Consider the following 22781-nt stretch of genomic DNA (forward strand, 5'->3'; position numbering starts at 1 on the left):
TGTAGAGATAACCATCTCAGAAACCCAAGTAGAGTTACTGTCTTGGAAACCCAAGGAAGGGTCGCTATGAGTCAGGATCAACTCAATAGCAGTGATTTTTTTTTTTTTTTTTTTTGGGGGGGGGTCACCATGATTCATGGCTGACTTTATGACCTCTAAACACAACAAACATATTGGGGTTCTCCTCCTGGCTTTAGCTAGATTTGGGCAACTCACTTCCTTCATTTTGGTTTTGGTATTCTGATCCATAAATGAGAGGCTTGAGTAAGAGCACCCCTAGCATCTTAGCTTGATATTCAGAAGAGTTTGTGATTCTATGGTAGCTTCTGGTTTGGAGGAAAGCCTTACCAGATGCACCCGAATCTTGGTTAAAGGGTTATTTCATCATCTTTTCTGAAGACAAATATAATGCAGTAATGAACAATGATAAGAAGTATTTTTTTATACAAATATCCTGCATCATCTACAAGTATGAATATTACCTTTTTCTTTTTGTCAGTTACAGTGGAAAAAAATTATCACCAGTCAATTTTTTATAATAATCAGAGCAAAGCATGGCTTAATTGCTTTGGTTAAGTGGACATGACTTTGCCAGTGCTCATAAATGCCATTACATTAATCCACTGAAATGGACCTGTGGATTTATTAAATGCTGATGGGCAGAGGAGTGATTACAATTTCTTTTATGAGTTAACATAGAGAGTTAAAATACATGAATGCTTAAGACTGATATTACATGTGGTTCTTTAAGTATGGAAAGACAGAAAAAGAGAAAAGGGAAGTTCCTACTGTGATAGTGTACATGTGGGTTGATTCTTCCTAACTTAAAATATATGGTAATGATAATGATACACTCAGGATGTATTGGTAATTTTTGGCTGTCTCAATTTAATTATTTTAATATGGAAGTGTTTTATATATTTTATTTTATTATTGTTGTAAAAATATATATAACACACACTTACCAATTCAACATTTTTCACATTCACAATTCAGTGTCACCAGTTGCACCAATCTTGCTATGCCACTATCACCAATATCTATTGCAGATATTTTTCTTTTATAAGCATGAACTTGTAGTCCCAAATATTTCCTAGGTAGCCTGACAACTTGCAAAAGACAATACATTTATTCATTAAGCAAATATGTACTAAGAACCTACTATATGCCAGTTATTCCTCTAAATTCTGAGATTTGGCAGGAAAAAAAAATTATCTTCTCTTATGGTGCTTATAGACTAGTGGACAATATGTGAACTATTTTGTTATGAAATTGATTTGGTACTAGTTAATTTTTTTGTGAATATATGGAACAATCATGCAAGCACTTGTACTAGTTTTCTATTGTTGCCACAACAAGCTATGACAAACTGGGTGGTTAAAATAGAAATTGATTCCCCTACAGTTCTGGAGGCCAAATGGCTGAAATCAGGTTGCAGGCTATGTAGATTCTTTCTGAGGGCTCTGAGGGAAAATTTGTTCCATGCCTCTTTCTTAGCTTCTGTGTTTGCTGGCCATCCCTGATGGTCCTTGGCCTGTAGACACACCATTTCTGAATATGCTTCTTTCATCCCACAGTGTTCTCCCTGTTTGTCTCTGTGTTCTGTCTTCTTCTTCTGAGGACACTAATCATTGGACTTAGGGCTCAAACTGATTATAATGTAGACTGCTAGAAGAATGAACAAATCTGTCTTAGAAGAAATACAACCAGAATGTTCTTTTGAAGCAAGGATGGTAAGACTTTGACTTACTTACTCTGAACACACCATCAGAAAAGACCAATCGCTAGAAAAGGACATGATATTTGGCAAAGTGGAAGGTCAGTGAACATGAGAGAAACCCCCAAAGAGATGCGCTGACACAATAGCCACAACAATGGACTCATGAAGATGGTGTTGGACCTGGCAATGTTTTGTTGTGTTTTGCAGAGTCACTATGAATCAGAGCTGACTCAATGGCAACTAGTGGCAATAAAGACAGCAGCAACAACAACTAAATCCAGGATGATCTCATTCCAAAATCCTTACCTAATTATATATGCAAATATTCCATTTCCAAATAAGGTCACATTCTGAATTCCAGGAGGACATAAGTCTTTGGGGGTACTTCTCAACCCTCTTCAACCCCTCTTCTGGTCTCTTGAAGTACTCATTTTCTCAGACTTCAGCATTTACCATGCTAGGCTGTCCTCCTTTCCTAGATGGGAGGGCAGGGACATTGTTTATGGGTTCATTATATTAGCCAGCACCTTGCATAGAAATTATATATGTATTGCTTTTCCAACTGTCAGTCAGAACTAAGGGAGATTAAACAATCACATTTCCCAAATACCTAGCATCCTAACTTGTCAATAATTGAAGGATCTGAGATAATTAAAGTTAAGTCAATGAAGGTTAAGTTTAATTTAGATGGTCTGAGGTTGTTATGAATGAAAGGAGCACATATATGGCTCATAGATTTATTTCAGTTGGCCGTTGCTTCCCCTGGTCTAAACAGGATATGAGAACTAGATCTTAATTATATTGATTTCCAGATACAGGGTTTCTTCTTCAGAAAGTAAGGTGGAACTATTTAATTACCATCTGGGAATAGTTCTTAAGCCCTTTTGGCTTTCCAGTGGGACAATAGCTTAGATGTCTGACTTCCTTGTCCCATGATCTTTAAAAAAACAGGGGCCATTGAATCAATGCCAATCTGTGGTGACCTCATTGTGTCGGGAAGAACCGTGCTCTGTAAGGTTTTCAACGGCTGATTTTTTTTTTTGGAGAACACTGGAAGGTCTTTCTTCTGAGGTCCCTCAGGATAGACTCAAGCCTCTAGCCTTTTGGTTAGGAGTTGAGCTTGTTAACTGCACCGTCCAGGGACTCCTCATGGTCTTTGGGAATATATTTGTTTCCCAGGTTCAGAGCACCAAGGTCAACAGTTTTTTGTTTGCTTTGTTTAAAAGGTAAAAAAACCAAACTCACTGCTGTTGAGTCATTTTGACTCATAGATCCCTCCTTGGGTTTCTGAGGCGATATCTCTATGGATTAGATTGCCCGATCTTCCTTCTGAGGAGTGGATGGTGGGTTTGAACCACCAGCCTTCTAGTTAGCACTCAAACGCCTTAGGCACTACACCACCAAAGTTTTGATTTTGTTAAAAAGGTGTAACTATGTTTCTTATTGTGCTCTTTTTCCTTTTGACGAAAAGGGCAGGCTAATATCCCATTTTCTACATTCTGGTAATCATGCTTTATTGGGATTTTTTTCCTTATACATTTTTTTCCCTGTACAGTTATAATCTGTTCAGTTCAGTCAATGTACTCAGTACTAAAACAAAATCATTCACAACTGACATTATTAAGACATTTTATAAGGTTTCTCAATATAAGATTTTGTTTACTCCTCACAACGTTGTCAAACCAAACCAAACCACACACTGCCATCGAGTCAGATCCAACTCATAGTGGCCCCTCCTTGAGTTTCCGAGGCAGTATCACTATGAAAGTAGATTGCCCAACTTGCCTTCTGAGGAGTAGCTGGTGGCTGGTGGGTAAGCAGCATTATATCATTAAACTCTTCTCAAAGACACAGAGATAGAAGTTCAAAGAGATTAAGGAACTTCTCTAAGATGATTTAGTTGATCATATACTTCACAAAGCCAGGACTCTAAGAAAATCTTTTCCTAAATCTCTCACATTTTTTCCACCCTGCTAGTCTGCCATTAATATGTGTTCTGTTTCACAGCATCAGCAGACACAAAATGTGAGTGGGAGATACAGATGCTGTTTCAAAGTTATGGTTATGACAGAGATGTTAATCTGCTAACATTTATTACTTTTTCTCTTGGAAAACCTTGTTGTTGTTAGTTGCCATTGAGTAGGCGTTGAGTCACAGCAACCCCATGTGAAAAGCAAAATATTGCCTGGTTGTGTATCATCTTCATGATTGTTGGTATGTTCAAATTGATTGTTGAGACCATTGTGTATTTTGAGTACCTTCCAATTTAGGGCGTTCATCTTCCAGCAGTATATTGGACAATAGTCTGTTGTGATCCGTAAGGTTTTCACTGGTTGTCTTTTGGAAGTAGATCACCAGGCCTTTCTCCCTAATCTGTTTTGGTCTGGAAGAGCTACTGAAATCTGGTCACTATAGATGACCCTGCTAGCATTTGAAATAACAGTGGCATAGCTTCAGCCACCATAGTACGAGAAACTGACAGGTAGGTATTGGTGAAAAAGTTAGTTCAGGTATGTGCATGTTAAGATACATGTTGGTGCCTCAGAAAAAAACAAAAACCAAACTCACTGCCATTGAGTCCATTCTGATTCATAGTGACCCCCGGCTGGGTTTCCAAGGCTGTAAATCTTTACGGAAGAAGATGGCCTCATCTTTCTTCTGTGGAGTGGCTGATAGGTTTGACCACTGACCTTTCCGTTAGCAGCTAAATGCCTTAACCACTAAACCACCAGAGCTCCTTGTTGTTGTTGTTATGTACTGTGGAGTCAGACCTCACTCATAGCGACCCCTTCTTGAGTTTCTGAGACAATATCACTACAGAAGTAGATTGCCCAACCTTCCTTCTGAGGAGTGGCTGGTGGGTTTGAACCGCCAGCCTTTTGGTTAGAAGTCAAATGCCTTAGGCACTATGCTACCAGAGCTCCTCCAGAGCTCCTTGTGTTGTTGTTATGTGCCATTGAGTCGGACCCAACTCATAGCGACCCCTCTTTGGGTTTCCAAGGCGATATCACTACAGAAGTAGATTGCCCAACCTTCCTTCTGAGGAGTGGCTGGTAGGTTTGAACCACCAGCGTCTGGTTAGCAGTCAAGTGCCTTAGGCACTATGCTACCAGAGCTCCCTCCAGAGCTCCTTAGCACCTTAGAAATGAGGTACATGTTTGTTGAGTGTTTCCTAAGTGCTAGAATTGTGTTGGGCAAGGTGAAGTCTCTTGTTGGTTGTGTGGTTCTTGGTGGGTCAAACTTATTCCTTGAAACTGGGTTTCTTCATAAAGAATAGGTTATTTCTAAAATTCTTTCTGGTCCTAAAATTCCGTGGATTCTAATTGCAGGTAAGCCCCTGAGGACAGGAGCAATGCCATTTTTACTTGTCTGTTGCAGAGAACTCAGATAGTTCAAGTACAGAAAGATCACAATGCTGTTTAGAGATATTGGACTATATTGTAAATGACTGTTACTTCTTTTTATTTGCAAAAAGTCACATAGAAATTGTCTTTAAGACATATATAAGTACTTAGAAAATGCTTCTCAAATCATTTGCAAAGCTATTTTTCTAAGAATTCAAAGAAGGATACTAGGATTTCCAAAGGGAAAAAATATGGAATTTTCCTCAACTTTCATGATCAGTTTTCTTAAACACTCAGAAGTACATGTAAATGATATTCTTAATAATTCACTTAAACTGAAGAAATTCAGGACATTCACAACCAAGGCTGAAGTTGTACTAAGTCTTGCATTGTGTTGGCTTTGAATTTTATTTTTAAAAGCTATGAGTTACAAGGTAGCTGCCTGGACTAGCAATTTCCTGGCTGTTGGCACTAGACCATTTACAATATTTAAACAAAGGTTTGTGGGGGTTGGGTGGGACATGGGGAAAGGGACATTTTCTACAACATGGGATAAGGGATTAGGAGATGTTGACGGAAAATTGAGTTTGAGTATGGATCTGTGGCAATTTTTTTTTTTTTTTTAAATTAAATGACAACAGTGCTACTCTTTTTTTTTTTTTTTAATGTTGATGAAAAAATGTTAGGCTGGTTAGTTGCATACTTTAATTCAAGACATGAATTCAGTTACTTCCTGTTAAACAACAACCTTTCTTAAATTGCCTGTTAGCTGCCAAACCACTAGGTTGCAGTATATCAGAGAATCATGTTCAATCCAGCTGAAAAAAAAAATCATGCTGATGGGATGGTAACAAAGTGAAACTTACTGACTTTTCTACCTTATTTCTGCAGAAAGGAGCCAAGATTTTCCTGAAACATCATACCCTCTTGTAGAAATAAACTTGTCCACTACTTGTAAATATGTTTCTTTGATCCAATAACTAAGGAAATGAAGAATTCACTTTTTCATTTCTTACCTCCAAATTGGGGGATATAAGTTTAATAATTGTGGTCTTGTTGTTTCTGGAATAGACTAGGTTTAAAATATTCTGCCATATTACCACGCTATGTGTCTAAATTTCTTCTTATGGCAAGTATGGACTCTTTGTATGGAACTCTTCATTTAAGTCAGGCTAGAGTATCATGTTCCACCAGAAGGCTGCCAGAGATGAGGTAGGCCAAAAAGAAAATTGGTTTGGATCCAGATTTGGTTAGATGCAGATGGGGTGTCCCTGGGTAATGCAAATGGTTTGTGTAATCAGCTGCTAACCAAAAGATTATCTGTTCGAGTCCACCCAGAGGCCCCTTGAAAGACAGGCTAGGCTGTCTGAAAAATCAGCCATTGAAAACCCTATGCAGCACTGTTCTACTCTCTAACACACATGGAGTCTCCATGTGTTGGAATTGACTTGGTGGCCTTTGGTAATGGTATTTGCCATGTGTTTATTCAACAAATATTTATTGCATGCTTACTACATCCTAGGAACTGTGCCAGGAACTGGTGATACAATGACGGATAAGATATGCTTCCTGTTCCCAGAAGTGGTACTGCTTAGTAGAGGGAGACAGATGTAAATAAATTATTGCACCCAGAGTTACAGAAGAGCATGAGATCAAAATGTGAGTGCATATTGGAGGGCATGGAAAGGGAAGAATTATGTATGTCTTCTTTATCAAGGGAAGCCTGATTCTTTAGGATGCAAGCTAATCTCCGGGATGCCCTGAGTCCATTTGGAAGGAGTGTTCATTCCCTATGACTATTTGGATATTATCTAATACCAGTATATTAATAGTTAATGTATAGTATTAGATCTTAAAAATGGTCATAAATTTAATGATACTTAAATAATATGTACTCATTAAAGAATATTTTGAAAATATAATTAGGGTTTGAAAAATGAGAGCAGACCAAACCAAACCAATTACTGTCAAACTGATGACGACCCCATGTGTACAGAGTGGAACTTCTCCATAGGGTTTTCTTGGCTATAATCTTTATGAATGGAGTCCCTGGGTAGTACAAATGGTTAAGTGCTCAACTACTAGCCAAAAGGTTGGTAGTTTGAACCCACTCAAAGGCACCTTGGAAAATAAGCCTGGCAATCTGCTTCCTAAAGGTCACAGCCTTGAAAACCATATGAAGGAGTTCCACTCTGCGCCCATGGGGTCATTATGAGTTGGAATTGACTGAGTGGCAAATAACAATGATAATTTTTACAGAGGTGGATTGCCAGGCCTTTCTTCCAAGGGACCACTGGGTGGGTTCAAATCACTCAAGTAGTTGAGCACAAACTGTCATCCAGGGACCTTTATAAAATAAGAAAAAAAAGGGAAGAATCATAGGAATGACCTCTCTGATAGATCAGTGTATTTCTTTCTGCTCAATTTCCTATATATTTTTTAAACTAGTTGAGCTTATTACATATTAAAATTTAGTTTCTTTTCACTTAAGGTATTATAAAAAATTTCTTACTCTTATATAGATTCTTTGTATACAAGGGCTTTTAATGACTGAATAACATATCATGGTTTGGATATGTTTTGTTTGTTTTGAAATTTTGCTATTACAAATAAGGTTTTAATACACCTTAATCTTTGTCAATAAAATACTATGGTTTTATTAGCAACTTTTCATTGTTTTTTTTTTTTTTTGGAATAGTGTTCTTAAAGTGGAATTAGAGGACCGAAGTATATGAACATTTTTGAAGATCTCTGATGAATGTTATCAAATTATTTTGCAGAAAGGTTAAAAAAATTTATGTTCCCATCAGCACATGTGACAAGCCCTCAGTAGTGCTGTAGACATACATACACACATAACACTTGTTGGCTAATTTGATAGGAAAAATGGTATCATGCTATTTCAATTGTATTTTTTATGTTAATTAAGTTAATTTTTTTAACCAGTTTTATTTTAGTTTTTTGAATTTGGCTTTCTTTCCTATTTTTCTGTTTGCATCTTAGAGATTATTTCCATATGCTTTTCTATTTTATTACACATGTTGCAAGCATCTCCCCAAGACTTCTCTTTAATTACTTTAAATGTTTCTTTTTCGATGTAAAGAAAATTTACATTTTTATGTCAAATCTTTTGTTTTTTACCCCTTCTTCTTCAATTCTAAGAAGAAACTTGGTTTTGATATAAAATAGCCTCATATAGCTATTTTAGATTTGAAGGGTTAATATTTTGGATCATATATAAAACTGACTTTCAGTAAATACATGCAGTCCCAGTACTTGAGGAACAAATCTGCTTTCTACACCATTTGGACTTAATATGATATCATTTTTCTAAATGGGCCAGAAACTCTCCTAAAGTACAGTGAAAGATCTATTAAAGGAACATTTCACTTCTGTTTGGTTTGATAGAACAGTTAGAAAAATGTTTTTATTCATCTGGTCACATAAGAAGGAAGTCTGGTGGAGCAGTGCCTAAGGCATTTGACTGCTAGCTATAATGTTGGTGGTTCAAACCGGCCAGTCACTCTGTGAAGGAAGATTGGGCAATGTACTTCTGTAAAGATTAACTATCTTGGAAACCCAGTGGGGGTCTCTATGAGTTGGAGTCAAGTCAATGGCAGTGGATTTTCAGTGGGTTGGTCACATTGTTGTTGTTGTTATGTGCTGTGGAACCGGCCCTGACTCATAGCGACCCCTCCTGGGGTTGCTGAGACAGTATCACTATGGAAGTAGATTGCCCAATCTTCCTTCCGAGCAGTGGCTGGTGGGTTTGAACCGCCAGCCTTCTGGTTAGCAGTCAAGTGCCTTAGCCACTATGCTACCAGAGCTCCTGGGTTGGTCACATAAGCAGACAAAAGCACTCCTTTGGGATGCTTTCTCCTGAGTCTCCCCCCAAATATGACTACTGCATGAAGTTTTAATTATAGCTGGATCATAGCCCTTTTCTTCACTCATTCCCAAAGCAAGCCACTGGAGCCGATGGGAGAAGAGAAGAAGGTTATCACATGCTTCTGAATGTCAAGGGAAAAGGAAACAGTATATGTTTTTCTTGGACAGAAATGCTGCATTATTTAAATATCAAGGACTCTCTGCTCTCTTACTCTCATATTAGTTTTGTGAACATATTTTATTAAAAATGAGATCTTAAAAAGTCAAGCAAAAATTAATAGACTCTCTTCAAACATTCATTTAAATTTCATTCTTTTGGGATTTTGTGGTAGTTTGACTTCAGGAACATCAGAGTTATTTCTAACTTTTCTAGTTACAACTAAGGGACAATACATCTTTTTTGGTTACTTTGTGCTACTCTAACAGAAATACCACAGGTGGATGACTTTAACAGACAGAGATTGATTCTCTCACAGTTTAGGAGGTTGGAAGTCCAAGTTCAAAGCATCAGCTCCAGGGGCTGGGTAAAAGCCCCTTGACTTTGGGCTTCAGCTCTGTCTCTTGCTCCTGCCCACTGGAGCGAGAGGTGTCTCTTCACTCAGGCAGCTGCTGGCTGCTGAGGCTAACAAGCCCAAGATTGACAAATAAAATGGCATAGTCTCAATATTACCAAGTAACATGGAACACCACTAGTTCAAGTCCAGAGATCCCAAGATCAGCAGAAAATGTGGCAGGCTGCTAAATAAAGGCTTGGCTACATGCAGGGTCCAAGTATGCCAAAAAGCTGCAGAGAACTTTCACAACACTTCTCCTTATATACTGGAAGTAGATCGCATCCCTAAGGCAGCTACTCAGTTGCTCCCATAGCTTCCACCATGGAAATTTATATTCATGATCTGAGCATTCTAGAAACGAGAGGAACACTAAACTCATAACTTCAAAAACTAAAAAAGACAGAAGACTCAATTTCTAATCCTGGCTTTGCCACTAACTAGCTGTGTGGCACTAGGCAAGTTGTATTGCCTTACTGATCCTCAATTTCCATATCTCACAGAGAAGTGGGTTGAGCTTGACATTCTCCAAGGCCTTTTGGCTCTAATATTCTACAGGTCTATGAGTCATTGCAGGTTCTGGAGAATAACTCATCATGGGGAATAACTACATCTAGCTGCCCAGCCACTCAAAACCAGGCCCAGCCAAGTTGACACATAACCTTAACTATCACAGGATCTCAGAAAATAGTAATAATGGAGTCCTTGGGTAGTACAGTTAACATGCTCAGCTGCAAGGTTGGAGGTTTGAGTCTACCCTTAGGCACCCTGGAAAACAGGCTTCTGAAAAATCAGCCATTGAAAACAGTAAGGAGCACAGTTTTACTCTAATACATATAAGGTAGTCGTAAGTTGGAATTGACTCAGCTACAACTGGTTTTAATAGTAATAATAACAGACAATATTGATGAAGTCCTTGCCATGGGAGAGGCACTATATTAATTCCTTTACATGAATCCTCATTGAATACTCACCAGAAATTCCTATAAAGCCTATGAGTATGCCCATTTTACTTATCTAAAAACAGACTTGGGGTTGAAATACCTTTCATTTGGTTATACCATTAGCAAGTGGCTGAGATGGGATTTGAACGTGGGCAATCTAATCACAGAGTCCCTGCTATTCCTCAGACCAGTGTTGCCTCTGTCATTACAAACCTGTCTAATGGCTGGCAATGCAAGTACTGCCTAGTGAAATTTTATGTAAGCAAACATTGGGGGGAGGAGTGTGCTGGTGAACTTAGAGACAGGTTGAGGAGGTTTTCTGGTGGGACCTTTTTCTGACTTTGGAAGCAGTGGTGATATACAGGATAGAACTTTTGAGAACCCTGAGGATGTGAGGAGGCCTTAGGGAGAACCCTGAAAATATTTTATTGTCAGGGGTAAGTGCTAGGACCAATCTGTAACATGTTATACGACCATGACATCTCTTCTAAGTCTTTTCTGTTTTTTTCCTTAGATGAATGGAATGGAAAGCCCATTCTGCCTCTAATTACTTCCTACAAGTTCAATGTGCAGAAAAATTCTGGTTATTTGAATCTCCCATTTTTGTTGTCCAAAGGAATGAAGTTTGCCTACATAATTATGACAAAACAAAAGAAATCCAGTGAGAACTAAGTGAGGACCTGGGGAGAAACCAGAGGAAGGAAAGATTTTTGATTGCTTTGTGACTCTTTCCCTAAATAACATTAACGTGAATCACAAACTCTTGGAGAATTCTGGTGGTGACTCAAAGCCAAATTAACCGGTGAGCCCTGATTTTCCTCCCTGTACAGGACTCGACTTGATGTGGAATCCAGGGTATTGCTCTGACAATAACAAGCCAGGAATTTTATTTATTTGTTTTCATGTTTGGGGATAGATCTAAATCCTGAAACATCATTAAAAATACCATTTTAATACAGGTGTCATGTATTAGAGGACATTTCCACCAAAACATTGGAAAACTACTGCCTTGAGTCACCAGCCTGCTGAATGTCATTTTACCTCCTTGCGCAAGGGCCTGTGAACTAGAGTGCACCCTTTGAACTCTGCGCCCTTGTTTTTGATTATTTGTTCTTTTGTTTCTTTGTGAGCCCCAGTGACAAACCACCGGAACCTGCAATGACTCACAGAGCTGTAGAATATTAGAGCCAAAGGGGCCTTGGAGAACCTCAAGCTCAACCCACTTCTCTGTAAGAAGTGGAAATTGAGGATCAGTAAGGCAATACAGCTTGCCTAATGCCACACAGCTAATTAGTGGCAGAGCCAGGATTAGAAATTGAGTCTTGAGTCTTCTTTTTTTTTTTTAGTTTTTGAGGTTACCAGTTTAGTGTTCCTCTCATTTCTAGAAGGCTCGGATCATGGATATAAATTTCCAAACATAAGTCTGAACACATTCATTTGTTCAGTAAACATTTATTGAGTGTCTCTTTTTTTAGTTTTCTAGGTGCTATAACAAAGCACCACACACTGGGTGGCTTATAAGAACATAAATTTATTGTCTCACAGTTCTGCAGGATAGGAGTCCAAAATCAGGGTGTTGGTCATGTTAATTTCTTCTGAGGTCTCTGAGGGAGAGTCTGTTCTATGTCTATTTCATAGCTTCTGGTGATAGCAGGCAATCCTTGGTGTTCCTTGGCTTATAGATACATCATTTCAATCTCTTTCTTCTTTGTCACATGGCTTTCTTCCTTCTGTGTCTCTTCTCTTCTTATGAAGATGCTAGTTATATTGGATTATGACCCATCCTACTCAGGTTTGAGGAACTCTGGTAGCATAGTGCCAAGGCACTTGACTGCTAACCAGAAGGCTGACAGTTCAAACCCACTAGCTACTCCTCAGAAGGAAGATGCGGCAATCTTCTTCTGTAGTGATACCACCCAAGGAGGGGTTGCTATGAGTCAGGTCTGACTCGACAGCACATAACAACAACAACTCAAGTATGATCTCATATTCATTTAACTGGTCACATCTTTAAAGATCTTATTTCCAAACAACATGATACTCATGGGTACCAGAGTTAGGACTTCACATATCTTTTGGGGGAGACAAAATTCACTCATAATAATCCTTTATATGTCCATATTAGGAGCTCTGGTAGCATAGTGCCTAAGGCAGTTGAATTCTAACCAAAAGGCTGGTAGTTCAAACCCACCAGCCACTCCTCGGAAGGAAGATGGAGCAATCTACTTCTGTAGTGATACCGTTTCGGAAACCCAAGGAGGGGTCATTATGAGTCCGGTCCGACTCGATGACACATAACAACAACAACAACATGTCTATATTAAAAATTCTTACAATGTTTTCTGGATTCCTCTCATCTTCTGCTTGTTTTCTCTGACGGATCAGCATCCATGGATCAAATCTTTTCCCTTAAATTACCACCTCTCCATTTCTATCGAGCGCCTGCAATTATAAATTCCTTGCAATCCTTTGTTCTTTAGAGCTATACCTGCCCTTTCTCCAAAACATCTCTCACCTCATGTGATTCCTTCAGGGCCTTGCCAGGAAGCTGATAATGTTATTGCTGATAAGTTAACTGCACATTAACATGTTGGAGACAAAGAAGTATGGACTGATACATATTTCTCTCCCAGAATCCTTCAACTTTGGAGAAATAATCCAGATAGTGAATTCATTTATCTTTTTCACAAATATTTATATAATAAAAGCAGTTGTCAAAAAATGTGGCCTCAGGAACGGGGTTCAAATCTTGGTGTCTAATGGACTAGGGTGTAACCTTGGACAACTTACTTTAACTATGCATCAATCTCCTCATCTCTAAAGTGGGGAAGATAATGACACCCATCTTATTGAATCCTTTAGAGAATTAATGGATCAATACACATAAAGTGAAGTTCCGAGGGGTGCAATGGGTTAAGGTGCTGGGCTGCTAACCAAAACATTGCAGGTCCCAGAGGCACCTCAGAAAAAAGGTCTGGCAACCCACTTCAGAAAAATTGGCCATTAAAAACCCTTTGCAGCACAGTTCTACTGTAACACACATGAGGTCACCAGGAGGCATAACTGGAACATATGCTCAGTGCTAAGAATGGTGCCTGACATACATCAAGGGCTCAAACATAGCAGCCTTTGCTCAGTCCCTGTGATGTGCCAGGCATTGCAAGTGCAGTGTGAGGTGATCAGGTAGGTGAGACAGTTTTGGATAGGTGGTCCTTTAGGTGGCACCTTTCCAGCAATCATGTAGGTGAACCATCTACTCTTGTTTACTTCTCACACTTTTTCACCTTCCAACCCCAGAATCTCAGACCAAGACCCTAGGTGCTTTCTCACAGGCGCAACAGCACTGCAGGTAGCAGAGTAACTAGAGTCACTGTACTGAGCAGCCCCTCTCTCCATGAGTTACTTATTACAAAGGGTAAAGTGCTTCCTCTCCCATACCTCTGTTGGCATACCTTCAGCCAAAGGTGTCCCTTTATCTGCCAGCAATTGCTTAACTGGTCTAGTGACTTCTCTTTCCTCGACTTTGGTCACCCTGGAGAGGTGATGACTAAAAGTCTCCCGGCACACATGGTGTCATATCCGCCCGAGTCCGCGTTGCATGGAGGCTCTCTGGCAAGGCGGCCTTTGGCCTTTGCTTGGTGTTTTCGTTTTCCAGTCATGGTTTTAGCCAGCATATTTCTGGATGTGACCAGGTACATGTCTTTAGATAACTGACGTTCCAGAGCCGACTGGGTGAGCACCTTTGCAGTCTTTGCCTTCGCCTTCTTCCGCGCTTGGCTGATCGAGCTTGTCAACACTGCGACTCACAGTTTCTAAAGAGGTGCACTGGGTTTTAAGAATTTTTTTTGTTGTTCAATCTCAACATTTTTTTTTCTTTTTAGCTTTTTGTATTCTTATCACATAGCACTATGAGTGTTCTATGGCTTTCTTGAATGGACTTTCAAAATCATAGAATATTTCAGACGTGAACTAATTAGCGATATAAGAGGGTTCATCCTCACCTTAGGGAAGTAAACATTGCAGACACAATTGAAGTACTTTGCAAAGTACCCCTTTTTGAGCTCAAAACAAATCCTGATTTTAGTATTTATTAGTCTCTTGGCTGGCTTTATAATTTTACTCAGTATAAATGTATCTATAAATAATGGGCAATATTGTTTTGCAAGGGAGCTCTGGTAGCATAGTGCCTAAGGCACTTGACTGTTAACCAGAAGCCTGGCGGTTCAAACCCACCAGCCACTCCTCGGAAGGAAGGTTGGGCAATCTACTTCCGTAGTGATACCGCCTCAGAAACCCAAGGAGGGGTTGCTATGAGTCGGGGCTGACTCGATGGCAAATAACAACAACAACAATATTGTTTTGCATGTCTTTTAAACTTTATGGCACTAGTATCATTCTGTTCATATCTAGAATAATTCAACTTACTTTCTCCCTTTAGCATTCTTTTCTGAGACTTAGCTATGTTGATGCATGTAGCTATAGTTTACTCATTTTTCTAGTAGCATTCTGCTGTGTGGATATAACATAATTTAGGCATCCATTAATGAAAATTTTGGTTTTCAAACAATGTTGCCATGGACAGAATTTTTCTTAGGCTATAAATAAACCTGTTGCCAGTTGATTCCTACTCATAGTGACTCTAAAGGACAGAGTAGAACTGCCCCATAGGGTTGCTAAGGCTGTTATCTTTATGGAAGCAGACTGCCACATCTTTCTCCTGTGGAGCACAGGGTGAGTTTGAACCACTGACCTTTTGGTTAGCAGCCAAGCCTTTAACCACAGGCCACCAGGGCTCTAGGCTATAAATAAAGCAGTGGAATTGCTTTATGGAGCTGATCTTCAAAGTAGTTTTTCTAATTTATGTTATTGTTATGTAGAATATGAATACTTCATGTTCTAGTCAGTTATTCATTTATTTACAGACTAATGGAGATGAAATTGGATTTATGGTTTTTTTTGGGGGTATAAAATTTGCTTTATTGACTAAAAGATACTTAAGAAATACATTCTTTTGTAATAAAACTAAAATTCTTACAAAAATATTGAGAGCAAAAGCTGGAAATTTTTGTTCTAGTGCCTTAGTCTAAAGCTTGGTGTCTATCCATTCAGGTATCTTAGTGACTATAAAAATATACACACAAACATACTCCCCCCCTTACCCCATTTGTTTGTTGTTGTTTTTAATGTAAATGGAATCTTCCTACCCACATTGTTCTACAACTTACATTCAAATTTAACATTACATAATAGACAAGCTGTTAACATATATAACATTTTCCCATTGCTCCCTGGTATTCCACTGTATGGAGGTCCCATAGTTGAAAATTGTGGTCTTTAAAGGAGTCTAACTAGTTAACATCCACCACTCCTCTGTCAATTTGTTACTTGCACTGTGGTGGCTTGCATCTTTCTGTGATGCTGGAGGCTATGCCTCTGGTACTTCTTATAGCACCAGCAGGGTCACCCATGGTGGACAGGTTTCAGTGGAGCTTCCAAACTAAGACAAACTAGGAAAAAGGACCTGGCCATTTACTTCTAAAAAAAGTTGGCCAGTGAAAACATTGTGAATGGTAGCGGAACACTGATACAGTGCAGGAAGATGAGCCCCTCTAGTTGGAAGGCACTCAAAATATGTCTGGGGAAGAGCTGCTTCCTCAAAGTACAGTCAACCTTAATGATATGGATAGACCAAAGAAAGCTTCTGAGACCTTCATTTGTTGATATGGCATGCCTCAAAAGAGAAGACATCTGTAAGCATCCACTAATAATTGAAATGCACAATGTTCAAAGTATGAATGTAGGAAATTTCGAAGTCATCACAAATTAAATGGAACACATAAAGATCAATATCCTACACATTACTGAGCTGAAATGGACTGCTATTGGCCATTCATTCATTCATCAGAATGAATCAGATAAGCATATGTCTTTGCCAGGAATGACAACTTGAAGGGGAACAGTGTCACATTCATTGTCAGAAAGAACATTTCAAGGTCTAACCTAAAGCACAATGCTGCCAACGATAGGATCATATCCATATGCCTACAAGAGAGACCAGGTAATACCACTGCTATTCAAATTTATGGACCAATCACTGATACCAAAGATGGAGATATTAAAGATTTTGTCAACTTCTGCAGCCTGAAATTGATCAAACATGCACTCAAGATGCACTGATAATTACTGATGATTGGAATGCAGAAAGTTGGAAACAAACAAGAAAGATTGGTAGCTATAAAGTATGGCCTTGGTGACAGAAATGATGCCAGATAACTCATGGTAGAATTTTGTAAGACCAAAAACTTACTCATTGCAAATACTTTTTAAGAAAACAATATAAATGGCAACTATACACATGGACCTCATCAAATGGAATATACAGAAATTAAATCAACTACATTTATGGAAAGAAATGACGGAGAAGCCCAATATGATCAGTCAGAACATGGCCCAGGGCCAACTAAGAAACAGACTGTCAATTGCTCATATTTAAGTTCAACTTGAAGCTGAAGAAAATTAAAACAAGTCCATGAGAGCCAAAGTATGACTTGAATATATCCCATCTGAATTTAGAGACCATGTCAAGAATAGATTTGGTGCATTGAATACTAATGAGTACTAACACTAATGATGAGTTATGGAATGACATTAGGACATCATACACGAAGAAAGCAAAAGGTCATTAAAAAGACAAGAAAGAGAGAAAAGACAAAATGGATGTCAGAAAGATTCTGAAACTTGCTCTGAAATGTAAAATAGCTAAAGCAAATGGAAGAAATGATGAAGTAAAAAAGCTGAACAGAAGATTTCAAAGAATGACTTGAAAAGACAAAATAAAGTATTATAATGAAATATGCAAAGACCTGAAGTAAAAACAAAACAAAAGAATACGTTTAGCATTTCTCAAGCTGGAAGAACTGAAGAAAAAATACAAGTCTTGAGTTGCAGTATTGAAGGATTCTATGGGCAAAATATTGAATGATGCAGGAATCATCAAAAGAAGATGGAAGGAATACACAGAGTTACAGTACCAAAAAGAATTGGTTGATACTCAACCATTTCAGGAGGTAGCATATGATCAAGAACCAATGATATTGAATGAAGAAGTGAAAGCTGCACTAAAGGCATTATGAAGAATGGGAATTCCTGAACACTTAATTGTGCTCATGCAGAATCTGTACATAGACCACGTGGAAGTTGTTCAAACAGAACAAGGAGATACTGCATGGTTTAAAATCAGGAAAGGTATGTGTCAGAGTTATATCCTTTCATAAAACTTATTCAAGCTGTATGCTGAGCACATAATCTGCAAAAATTGGACTATATGAAGAAGAATGTAACATCAGGATTGGAAGAAGACTCATTAACAACCTGTGATATGCAGATGACACAACATTGCTCGCTAAAAGCAAAGAAGACTTGAAGCACCTACTGATGAAGATCAAAGACTACAATATGGATTACACCTCAACATAAAGAAAACAAAAATTTTCACAACTGAACCAAAGGCAACATCATGATTAATGGAGAAAAGATTGAAATTGTCAAGCGTTTAATTTTACTTGGAACCACAATCAATGTCTATGGAAGCAGCAGTCAAGAAATCAAATGAAATATTGCATTGGTTGAATCTACTGCAAAATATTTCTTTCAAGTGTTGAAAAGCAAAGTTGTCACTTTGAGGACTAAAGTGCACCTGACCCAAGCCATGGTCTTTTAAATTGCTTCATATGCAAGCGAAAGCTGAACAATGAGTAAGGAAGTCTGAAAAATTGATGCCTTTGTGCTATGGTGTTGGCAAAGGATATTAAATATACTACAGACAGCCAGAAGAATGAACAGATCTGTCTTGGAAGAAGTACAGCCAGATTGCTCCTTGGAAGTGAGCATGGTGCTACTTCATCTCACATACTTTGGACATATTAATAGGAGGGACCAGTTCCTGGAGAAGGACATTATGCTTGGTAAAGGGTCAGCAGGAAAGAGGAAGACTCTTAACGAGATGGACTGACACAGTGGCTGCAGCAATGGGTTCAACCATAGCAAAGATTGTGAAGATGGAACAGGGCCAAGCAGTGTTTCATTCATATATAGGGTCAGAACCAACTCGATGGCACCTAACAACAACAACAAACAGTTAAAATATTAAAATCCTTCTTTAAAAGAATATAACCAATCTAAAGCATAAAGCAAAATAAAATGCTTCTACTCTGGACCTCTGAATTGATCCACCCTTTGGTTTATATTTCTGCCACTCTGTCAATACGGAGCTCGTTCAAGAGAACTGTGGGCTCCTGCTGTGACAATGATATGATCTTTAGCCCATCATCTCTATCTCTTACTCCTATCTCCTCCCACCCAAGATTCTGGTATGTAGAATTTTTTTTTTTTTTTTTTTTTTAATTGTGCTTTGGGTGTAAATTTACAGAGAGGAATTTGTTTTACATTCAGCAGTTCATGTACATTTGGCATCACTCCCCAATTACCATTCCCAACCCTAACCCAGTCTCCTCCTCTCCCTTCCCAATACACCCCCCTCCCAGTGTCTTTCTTACTTATGCACTCCTGTCTGTCCAGCTTTTCCTCCATGTGAATGCTGCTCCTCTGGTGCTCCATGGCCAATTGCTCCAAGGGTTGTATCTCCCTCGAGTAGGTGGGTGGGTAACCCTGGGTTGGGTGTTCTGCATGTAAGTCTTACTACTATTGGGCTGAGAGCCAGCCCTTGGGAGTGAGTTTTATCCCAGGCCCAAAGTGTATCCCAGGGCCATAGTCTTGGGGGTCCCACCAGACTCCATCTGACCAGTAATTCTGGTCATTAATTGTGGTTTTGAATTCTGTTCCAGGCTTTTCCTCCCACTCTATCCAGAATCTCCAGTTTTGATCTCTTCCTGAGTGGTTGGCATTGGTAGCCAGGCACTATCAAATTCCTCTGGTTTTGAGGTCCATCATATCCCAGGGCTGATTGTTTCCAAAATGCCCTTGGTTTTCTTCACTCTTCTTTGCTCCAGATGAGAGGAGATCATTAGTTGCATCTCGGATGGCCCTCAAAAACTTTTAAGAGGCCAGTCACTAACCAGAGTAGGTTGTGGAATAAGATTCTTATGTATTATGTTGTGCCAATTAAGTCTGGTGTCCCCCAATATTGTGGTCTTGAGTCAGCGGATCCAGTGGTTCTCTCTCCCACAGTGTCTGGCAGTCCCTGAGGGATTTCTCCAAGTCTGTCTTCTATTGCTTCCATAATGATTGTCGTTATTTTGTATCACTAGTATCTGTGAAAGATTATCCTCAGCTGAATCTATCATTGGTATAGAGTATATTCCTGTTCACCAATCTCCAACTATTTATGGCTAATAACCAGAGTAGGCAAATGCATAGAGACAAAAGCTTATTAATTGTTATCAGGGGCTGGAGAATGAGGGAATGGAGAGTTATTGCTAAAGGGGTACTGAATTTCTGTTAAAAGTGATGGAAAACTTTTGGAAATGGATAATATTGATGGGAGCACAACATCAAAATCAAAACCAAACTCACTGCCAACAAATTGGATCTGACTCATAGCAACTCCTCCTTGGGTTTCTGAAATGGTATCACTATGGAAGTAGATTGCCCAGCTTTCTTTCTGAGGAGTGGCTGGTGGGTTTGAACCGCCAGCCTTCTGGTTAGCAGTCAAATGCCTTAGGCACTATGCCACCAGAGCTCCCATGGTGAATATAATTAATGTCACTGAGTTATACACTTAACAATGGTTAAAATGGTAAAAAGAGAACCTTCAGATTGGAAAAAAAATATTTGGCAATGAAATATCTGACAAGGGGCTTATCTACAAAATTTATAGAAAACTCCAACACCTCAACATCAAAAAGACAAACAGTCCATTTAAAAAATGGGAAGAAGACATGGACAGACACTTCACCAAAGATGATACTCAGGTGGCCAACAAACACATGAGGAAATGTTCACAATCATTAGAAATTAGAGAGATGCAAATCAAAACAACAATGAGATATCATCTCACTCCAGCACTAATAGCAAAGTTCAACAAAACAGAAAATAACAAATGCTGGCAAAGATGTGCAGAGATTAGGACTCTCGCACATGGCTGGAGGGACTGTAAAATGATACAACCACTGGGGAAATCAGTATGTGATTCCTTAGAAAGTTGAAAGTAGAAACACTATTTGATCCAGCAATCCCATTACTAGGTATATATCCTAAAGAAGTGAGAGCCAGGACATGAACAGATGTATGCACACTCATGCTCATCACAGCACTATTCACAATAGCAAACAGATGGAGACAAACTAAGTGCTATCAACAGAAGAATGGATAAGCAAACTACAGTACATACACACAACGGATTACTATGCAACACTAAATACTAATGTAGAATCTACAAAACACCACATAATGTGCATAACTTTGGAGGGCATAATGTTGAGTGAAATAAGTCAATCACAGAAGGACAAATATCATATTAGTTCATTATTGTAAAAAGTCAAGGAAGGGTTTACATATGGAATGAAACTTTCTTTGTTGGTGACTGGGGGTGGAAGGGGGGAAGGGAACACTGCTAATAGGTAGAGACAAGTATTGATTTGGGTGAAGAGAAGGGCAATGTACCAAATGTGAGTGCTCAACAAGGTGGCATTGAGGAACAGGAAGACATGGAGAGGTGCATGGGAGGTACAGACGGTAAAAATGAACTCTTTCGCGTGTACAGTACTGCATTGTCAGTGATGGCAAACATTGATCTATAGGTGGATAGATGAGTGGACAGGCTGAATGATCAAGTATTTTTAGACAGAGGGTAGTGTACCCATGACCATGTACACAGTTAGCAGACAATGTTTCTACATGTGTAACTACATGTATGCACTGTAAGAATGTCCAGGTATATAGTACAGCTGACAAGGGGCAAGATTGTGGTGGCTTCTTGGCTACAGCCAGCTACCCAGAGGGAGTGAGTAGTGGGATCTGTGGGCTCGGGACCATGGTCATGGGGGACATCAAGCTCAAATGGCATAACATACTATACAAAAACATTGTTCTACATATGACTTTGGTGAGTAGTGACTGGGGTCTTAAAAGCTTGTGTTCTGGTTACCTAGTGCCACTCAAGAATATACTACAAATGGGATGGCCTTAACAAACAGAAGTTTATTCTCTTACAGTTTGGAGGCTTTAAGTTTGAGTTCAAAGTGTCAGGCTCTAGGCACTGGGTGAAAGCCCTTTGACCTTGGGCTTCAGCTCTGCCTCTTGCTCCCAGCCGACTAAAGCTAGAGGCATCTCTTCAATCAGGCAGCTACTGGCTGTTAAGGCTAACAAGCCCAAGGTCAACAAATAAAATGGCACAGTCCCAATGTTACCAAAACACATGGCAGACCATTAATTCAAGTCCATTGAGAGTCCCAAGGTCAGCAGAACATGGTAGGCTGCTGAATAATGGCATGGCTACATGCAGGGTTCAAGCGTGCCATACTCTAGAGACCATTCTCAAACTGTTTCTTATATACGGGAAGTAGACCACATACCCAAAGGCAGCTACTCAGCTGCTCACAGTAGATTCTGCCATGGAGTTGATTGCCAGTCTCATCATGGGGAATAATACATCCAGCTGCCCAGCCATTCAATCAGGCCCAGCCAAGGTGACACAAAAGCTTAACCACCATAGCTGGCAAGCAGCCATCTAGATGCAACAATGGGTCTCTCCTCATTCAGAGCAAGGACAAATGAGGAAAACCAAAGATACATGGAAACAATCAGTCCAAGGGACTAGTGGACCATGTGAATTTCAGCCTATATGACTAGGAGACCAAAAGAACTTGATGATATCCACTACCACTGTCAATCACTCAGAAAAGGATCAGTGCAGGAGATCCTGGAGAGAGTGGGAGAATAACGTGGAACAAAACTCAAAGTATTAAAAAAGACCAGGTTTACTGGTTTGATAGAGACTGCTGAAACCCCCAAGATTATACCCCCTGGTTACCTTTTGGGTCTAGAATTGAACTCACTTCTGTGGCTTCCAGTCAATCAACAGACAGGCATACAGGGTGAACATTTACACCAGGTAGATACACTCCTTAGAATGATCAATCATGGGAGAACAGAAGGACAGTATTTGCACAGGGAGATAGTCCAGGGGGTAGGAATGCATAGGAAAGAAGGAAACAGGGAAGAGGTAACTACAGGGAGAAGTGGGAGGAGAGCTGTTCCATTGTGGGAATTGCAGTCAATGTCATGAAACAAAATGTGCATGAACTACTGTATGGAAAATGAATTTGCTGTGTAAACTTTCACTTAAATCATAATAAAAATTAAAAAAAGGCAAACA

The sequence above is a fragment of the Orycteropus afer genome, unplaced genomic scaffold (assembly GCF_000298275.1).
Source record: "Orycteropus afer afer isolate SDZICR_OR568_19922 unplaced genomic scaffold, OryAfe1.0 scaffold00396, whole genome shotgun sequence".
Taxonomy (NCBI): domain Eukaryota; kingdom Metazoa; phylum Chordata; class Mammalia; order Tubulidentata; family Orycteropodidae; genus Orycteropus; species Orycteropus afer.